Raw genomic sequence first — 8,593 nt, 5'->3', positions numbered from 1 at the left:
CTCCCAGGCCCATGTAATATCAGTGGGCGAGAGCACTCCCAGAGATCTCCTTCTCAATGCTAACGCCCAGCTCCACTCAATGACCAACAAGCTCCAGTGCTGGAAACCCCATGCCAAACAACTAGCAAGACAGGAACACAGCCCCATCCATTAGCAGAGAGGCTAACTAAAATCATAATAAGGCCACAGACACCCCAAAACACACGACCAGACACGGACCTGCCCACCAGAAAGACAAGATCCAGCCTCATCCACCAGAACATAGGCACCAGTCCCCTCCACCAGGAAGCCTACACACCCACTGAACCAAGCTTAGTCACTGGGGGCAGACACCAAAAACAAAGGGAACTACAAACCTGCAGCTTGCAAAAAGGAGACCCCAAACACAGTAAGTTAAGCAAAATGAGAAGACAGAGAAATACACAGCAGATGAAGGAGCAAGGTAAAAACCCACCAGACCAAACAAATGAAGAGGAAATAGGCAGTCTACCTGAAAAAGAATTCAGAGTAACTGTACTAAAGATGATCCAAAATCTTGGAAATAGAATGGAGAAAATACAAGAAACATTTAACAAGGACCTAGAAGAACTAAAGAGCAAACAAACAATGATGAACAACACAATAAATGAAACTAAAAATTCTCTAGAAGGAATTAATAGCAGAACAACTGAGGCAGAAGAACGGATAAGTGACCTGGAAGATACAATAGTGGAAATAACTACTGCAGAGCAGAATAAAGAAAAAAGAATGAAAAGAATTGAGGACAGTCTCAGAGACCTCTTGGACAACTTTAAATGCACCAACATTCGAATTATAGGGGACCCAGAAGAAGAAGAGAAAAAGAAAGGGACTGAGAAAATATTTGAAGAGATTATAGTTGAAAACCTCTCTAACATGGGAAAGGAAATAGTTAATCAAGTCCAGGAAGCACAGAGAGTCCCATACAGGATAAATGCAAGGAGAAACACACCAAGACACATGTTAATCAAACTATCAAAAATCAAATACAAAGAAAAAATCTTAAAAGCAGCAAGGGAAAAAAACAAATAACATACAAGGGAATCCCCATAAGGTTAACAGCTGATCTTTCAGCAGAAATTCTGCAAGCCAGAAGGGAGTGGCAAGACATATTTAAAGTGATGAAAGGGAAAAACTTACAACCAAGACTACTCTACGCAGCAAGGATCTCATTCAGATCCAATGGAGAAATTAAAATCTTTACAGACAAGCAAAAGCTAAGAGAATTCAGCACCACCAAACCAGCTTTACTACAAATGCTAAAGGAACTTCTCTAGGCAGGAAACACAAGAGAAGGAAAAGACCTACAATAACAAACCCAAAACAATTAAGAAAATGGTTATAGGAACATACATATCAATAACTACCTTAAATGTAAATGGATTAAATGCTCAAACCAAAAGACATAGATTGGCTGAATGGATACAAAAACAAGACCTGTATATACGCTGTCTACAAGAGACCCACTTCAGACCTAGAGACACATACAGACTGAAAGTGAGGGGATGGAAAAAGATATTCCAAGCAAACGGAAATCAAAAGAAAGCTGGAGTAGCAATTCTCATATCAGACAAAACAGACTTTAAAATAAAGGCTATTACAAGAGACAAAGAAGGACACTACATAATGATCAAGGGATCAATCCAAGAAGAAGATAATAACAATTGTAAATATTTATGCACCCAACATAGGAGCACCTCAATACATAAGGCAAATGCTAACAGCCATAAAAGGGGAAATCGACAGTAACACAATCATGGTAGGGGATTTTAATACCCCACTTTCACCAATGGACTGATTATCCAAAATGAAAATAAATAAGGAAACACAAGGTTTAAATGACACATTAAACAAGATGGACTTAACTGATATTTATAGGACGTTCCATCCAAAAACAACAGAATACACTTTCTTCTCAAGTACTCATGGAACATTCTCCAGGATAGATCATATCCTGGGTCAAAAATCAAGCCTTGGTAAATTTAAGAAAATTTAAATCGTATCAAGTATCTTTTCTGACCTCAGCACTGTGAGACTAGATATCAATCACAGGAAAAAAAAACTGTAAAATATACAAACACATGGAGGCTAAACAATACACTACTAAATAATCAAGAGATCACTGAAGAAGTCAAAGAGGAAAACAAAAAATACCTAGAAACAAATGACAATGAAAACACGACGGCCCAAAACCTATGGGATGCAGCAAAAACGATTCTAAGAGGGAAGTTTATAGCAATACAATCCTACCTCAAGAAACAAGAACAATCTCAAATAAAAATCCTAACCTTATACCTAAAGCAATTAGAGAAAGAAGAACAAAAAAAAAAAAAACCCAAAGTTAGCAGAAGGAAAGAAATCATAAAGATCAGATCACAAATAAATGAGAAAGAAATGAAGGAAATGATAGCAAAGATCAATAAAACAAAAAGCTGGTTCTCTGAGAAGATACACAAAATTGATAAACCATTAGCCAGACTCATCAAGAAATTAAAAAAGGGAAAAGACTCAAATCAACAGAATTAGAAATGAAAAAGGAGAAGTACCAACTGACACTGCAGAAATGCAAAGGATCATGAGAGATTATTACAAGCAACTATATGCCAATAAAATGGACAACCTGGAAGAAATGGACAAATACTTAGAAAACCACAACCTTCAGAGACTGAACCAGGAAGAAATAGAAAATATAAACAGACCAATCACAAGCACTGAAATTGAAACTGTGATTAAAAATCTTCTGACCAACTAAAACCCAGGACCAGATGGCTTCAGAGGCATATTCTATCAAACATTTAGAGAAGGGCTAACACCTATCCTTCTCAAACTCTTCCAAAATATAGCAGAGGGAGGAACACTCCCAAACTCACTCTACGAGACCACCATCACCCTGATACCAAAACGAGACAAAGATGTCACAAGAAAATGAAAATTATAGGCCAACATCACTGATGAACATAGATGCAAAAATCCTCAACAAAATACTAGCAAACAGAATCCAACAGCACATTAAAAGGATCGTACACCATGATCAAGTGGAGTTTATCCCAGGAATGCAAGGATTCTTTAATATACGCAAATCAATCGATGTGATACACCATATTAACAAACTGAAGGAGAAAAACCATATGATCATCTCAGTAGATGCAAAAAAAGCTTTTGACAAAATTCAACACCCATTTATGATAAACCCACCCCAGAAAGTAGGCATAGAGGGAACTTACCTCAACATAACAAAGGCCACATATGACAAACCCACAGCCAACATCATTCTCACTGGTGAAAAACTGAAACCATTTCCACTAAGATCAGGAACAAGACAAGGTTGCCCACTCTCACCACTATTATCCAACATAGTTTTGGAAGTTTTAGCCACAGCAATCAGAGAAGAAAAAGAAATCAAAGGAATCCAAATCGGAAAAGAAGTAAAACTGTCACTGTTTGCAGATGACATGATACTATACATAGAGAATCCTAAAGATGCTACCAGAAAACTACTAGAGCTAATCAATGAATTTGATAAAGTAGCAGTATACAAAATTAATGCACAGAAATCTCTTGCATTCCTATACACTAATGATTGAAAATCTGAAAGAGAAATTTAGGAAACACTCCCATTTACCATTGCAACAAAATGAATACCTAGGAATAAACTTACCTAAGGAGACAAAAGACCTGTATGCAGAAAACTCTAAGACACTGATGAAAGAAATTAAAGATGATACAAACAGATGGAGAGATATACCATGTTCTTGGATTGGAAGAATCAACACTGTGAAAATGACTCTACTACCCAAAGCAATCTACAGATTCAATGCAATCCCTATCAAACTACCACTGGCATTTTTCATAGAACTGGAACAAAAAATTTCACAATTTGTATGGAAGCACAAAAGACTCCGAATAGCCAAAGCAATCCTGAGAAAGAAAAACCGAGCTGGAGGAATCAGACTCCCTGACTTCAGACTATACCACAAAGCTACAGTATTCAAGGCAGTATGGTACTGGCACAAAATACAGACATATAAATCAATGGAACAGGATAGAAAGCCCAGAGATAAACCCACGCACATATGGTCACCTTACTTTTGATAAAGGAGGCAAGAATATACAATGGAGAAAAGACAGCCTCTTCAGTAAGTGGTGCTGGGAAAACTGGACAGCTACATGTAAAAGAATGAAATTAGAACACTCCCTAACACCATACACAAAAATAAACTCAAAATGGATTAAAGACCTAAATGTAAGTCCAGACACTATAAAACTCTCAGAGGAAAACCTAGGCAGAACACTCTATGATGTAAATTACAGCAAGATCCTTTTTGACCCACCTCCTATAGAAATGGAAATAAAAAACAAAAATATACAAATGGAGCCTAATGAAACTTAAAATCTTTCGCACAGCAAAGGAAACCATAAACAAGACAGAAAGACAACCTTCAGAATGGGAGAAAGTATTTGGAAATGAAGCAACTGACAACGGATTAATCTCCAAAATATAAAAGCAGCTCATGCAGCTCAATATGAAAAAAGCAAACAACCTAATCCAAAAATTGGCAGAAGACCTAAACAGATATTCCTCCAAAGAAGATATACAGATTGCCAACAAGCACATGAAAGGATGCTCAACATCACTAATCATTAGAGAAATGCAAATCAAAACTACAATGTGATATCATGTCTTACTGGTCAGAATGACCATCATCAAAAAATCTACAAACAATAAAAGCTGGAGAGGGTATGGAGAAAAGAGAACCCTCCTACACTGTTGGTGGGAATGTAAATTGATACAGCCACTATGGAGAACAGTATGGAGGTTCCTTGAAAAACTAAAAATAGAACTACCATATGACCAAGCAATCCCACTACCTGGGCATATACCCTGAGAAAACCATAATTCAAGAAGAGTCATGTACCAGGCTTCCCTGGTGGTGCAGTGGTTAAGAATCCGCCTGCCAATGCAAGGGACACGGGTTCGAGCCCTGGCCCAGGAAGATCCCACATGCTGCGGAGTAACTAAGCCCGTCGCCAGAACTAGTGAGCCTGAGCTCTAGAGGCCACAAGCCACAACTACTGAGCCCACATTCCACAACTACTGAAGCCTGTCCGCCTAGAGCCCGTGCTCTGTAACAAGAGAAGCCACGACAATGAGAAGCCCATGCACCACAACGAAGACCCAACATAGCCAAAAATAAATAAATAAATTTTTAAAAAGAGGAAAATAAATTATCATTAAATAAGACTTGTTCTGAAGACTAAATCTTTGAGATTCATGGAGGTACATAAAAAAAAAAAAAAAGAGTCATGTACCACAATATTCATTGCAGCACTATTTACAATAGCCAGGACGTGGAAGCAACCTATGTGTCCTTTGACAGATGAATGGATAAAGAGGATGTGGCACACATATACAATGGAATATTACTCAGCCATAAAAAGAAACGAAATTGAATTATTTGTGGTGAGGTGGATGGACATAGAGTCTGTCATACAGAGTGAAGTAAGTCAGAAAGAGAAATACAAATACCATATGCTAACACATATATATGGAATCTAAAAAAAAAAAAAATGGTTCTGAAAAACCTAGGGGCAGGACAGGAATAAAGAAACAGATGTAGAGAATGGACTTGAGGACGTGGGGAGGGGGAAGGGTAAGCTGGGACGAAGTGAGAGAGTGGCACTGACATATGTACACTACCAATGTAAAATATATAGCTAGTGGGAAGCAGCCACATAGTACAGGGATACCAGCTCGGTGCTTTGTGACCACCTAGAGGGGTGGGATAAGGAGGGTGGGAGGGAGACGCAAGAGGGAGGGGATATGGGGATATATGTATACGTACAGCTGATTCACTTTGTTATACAGCAGAAACTAACACAACATTGTAAAGCAACTATACTCTAATAAAGATGCTAAAAAAAACCCCAAGAAGCAGTTATATTCTGTCATCAGATTGACAATAAACAAGTCAACAAATAAACAATGACAATAAACATCCCACAGTGATATATGCTTTAGAGAGAATTAGAATTATGTGATAGAGCATGACTAGTTCGCTCACGTTGATTAGAAAGCTGAATTAGGGTTCCCTGAAGGGGAGACCTTTAAGCTGAAACTGAGTGGCAGGAAGGACAATGGCTAACGTGAAGACCCAAGGCAATGACAACACTGACATGCTTTAAGAACAGTAGGAAGCCCAGTGAGACTGGAGTAAGTGAAAAGGGACGAATGCAGTGACAAAGGAGAGCAGAAGGGTAGCCAAAGACCTGACTACTAAGGTCTTTGTAGGCAGCTGTCAAGAGTTTGGTTTTAATTGCAAGTCTGGTAGAATCCATCATAAAATGTTTAAGCATGTTTCTTTCTACTTTGTGTTTCTGACGTCAACTCTGAGAACTAGCTAATGGTTTGGATTGTGGGAGGTGAGAAAAAGAGAAATCAAGGTTAAGTCTCATAATCTTATTTGAACAGCTAAGTAGATGATGGTACTATTTGCTGCATTTGAGTTCTGTCTAACAATAATGAAATAAATGCCTAGTGAAGCAGAGTTGTTGTTATTGTTGTTATCATTATTATTATTATAACAGCATCATTTTGGATTACCTTTCCATGGAAATGCCTTCTCATAGTAAGCGCTATGAGAGGGTTAGGAGAGGTATGCAAGGTATGCAAGGGTTAGAAGGTATGCAAGGGTTAGGTGGGTTCTCACCCTTGCTGATTACATTCTTTCCTGGAAAAGACTATAACCACACCCTAGGAGCAACGCAAGTGTGAGTTCTTCATTTCCTTTCCTTTCCCTCCATCTCTTCCTTTCTTCTTTCCTTCCACAAATATTCAGTTATCTATTTTATACCAGATATTGATGGACATTGAGTACACTAGCTTGTAGTCTAGTTGAGGAGGCAGATGTAATTAAATAGTCCCCAAAAGGCCTCAAGTTGAGATGCCTGTGACTTAGCAAAAGGCTACTTCTATCCTTGGTGTAAAAGCATCTGGGGAGAAGGTGAACCATCTATAAAGAGTACAGTGAGTGTCCTTGGAGGAATGGGACTGAAGTATGACATATCCTGTGGTAGTTTAAATCATGAACACTTGATAGGATTGAGTAGTCGTGATTAAAATTCAAAAGCAAGAGAAGAAATGTGCCAATGGGACACGTGCCATCATGGAATGGGAAATCGGGAATGCAGTAGGTTTGGTAAAGAAGACTGGCATAGCCACAACTTGTAGTTGAGTCTAGAAACTCCTGTGGACCTCTCATAGTTTATGGGATCAATGGCTAAGTGAATGCCAACTACACAATCTGTTACCTTAGTGCCCAAGCTTGGGGCATCACTTTTGGTCCCAAGGAAAATAGCAAGAACACAGCCAGAGCAGTGAATAAGCAGGGCCAACTATGAAAGACACCCTGTACAGAATGGCAAAGCAACTGCAGTGGTGTATGGAGAAGACTCGTATTCCCTAGCTGCCTGGTGTTTGCAATCCAACTTACCTTTAAAGTGAACAAGGCCCTGGTGAGGTGAGATGGGAGGAGAGAAATGGCATCAAAGCAAGGCAATGGCATTCTGGCTACGCTGGGCAGATGATGGTGATGTGCAGTAAGCAGTTGGAGAGGATCAATCATAGCAGTTAAAGTAACCACCCCAGCAATACACAGCACAACTTTTGGACTGGACGTAAGGAAGCAATTGTTGTGCAGGGCACACCTTACAGCCTCTGGAACTACACTGTCCAAGTTGAAGTCCAATTTCTATACTTACTAACAAGTTCCTTCACCTTTATGTGCCTCAGTGTCCGACAGCAGTAGTAGGGTTGGTTTTGAAGATTAAATGATATAATGATTGCAAACCTCAAAGACCAGCAGCTGGTACATAAATGGCACTCAATAAATGCTAGCTATTTTTCAAAAAATGCATTACCTTGTAATTTACAACTCATAGTAAGTGATTGGTAATTGTAAGCTATTACAGTCATTTTTACCTCCTGAATTAAAAATACCATACTTCTCCTTTGTTTCTTCCTTCATAGTAGGAAGGAAAGTAAGTAAAATAATGGACTTTTTAAGAAATTTTGGTCACTTTCAGATAGCTAAAGTATGAACTCAGACTGCTGCATGCCAGCTCCTAGACAACTATTGTACTTGCCCTCAGGAAATGGCTGTATTTCAGGGATTCAAAGGAGATCATGGTGACATACAAGCTACTGACCAAATGCACAGGTAATCGCCAATATAAAAGGCTCTGTGCATAAACAGATGTTTGATCCCCCTCCCTTCATGTGGAATCTGTAATCATTTATGCTAGACAGAAACAAGGTTCAATTCTTTTTATGTTCTTTTGGAGAAAAGAACCTGCTCATAAATAACCAGAAAGGATATGATTATAATGGAGATGTGTTACCCTAATGTGAGAAGACATTGTTTTCAAACACTTTGAGTGCCCCTATATTTGTACATAAATTATTTACTCTTGAGAGCAGGTCATTAAGGGCATTTAAGTACTACTTGTTCTCACCTTATTTTTTTTTCCCACACAACAAAAATGATGTACAGAATTCACATGAGGAATACACTCCAAT

At 38.6% G+C, this 8,593-nt stretch overlaps 1 protein-coding gene across 1 annotated transcript in view; it reads right to left on the bottom strand.

Annotated features, from left to right (window-relative positions):
- LRRC4C (leucine rich repeat containing 4C) overlaps positions 1 to 8,593 on the bottom strand; it is a 1,238,963-nt gene that overhangs the window by 1,205,209 nt on the left and 25,161 nt on the right. The window lies entirely within an intron of this gene.

This window comes from Balaenoptera borealis (assembly GCF_965194805.1).
Source record: "Balaenoptera borealis genome assembly, chromosome: 11".
NCBI classification, from domain to species: Eukaryota; Metazoa; Chordata; class Mammalia; order Artiodactyla; family Balaenopteridae; genus Balaenoptera; species Balaenoptera borealis.
This window is presented reverse-complemented; position numbering and strand designations above follow the sequence as displayed.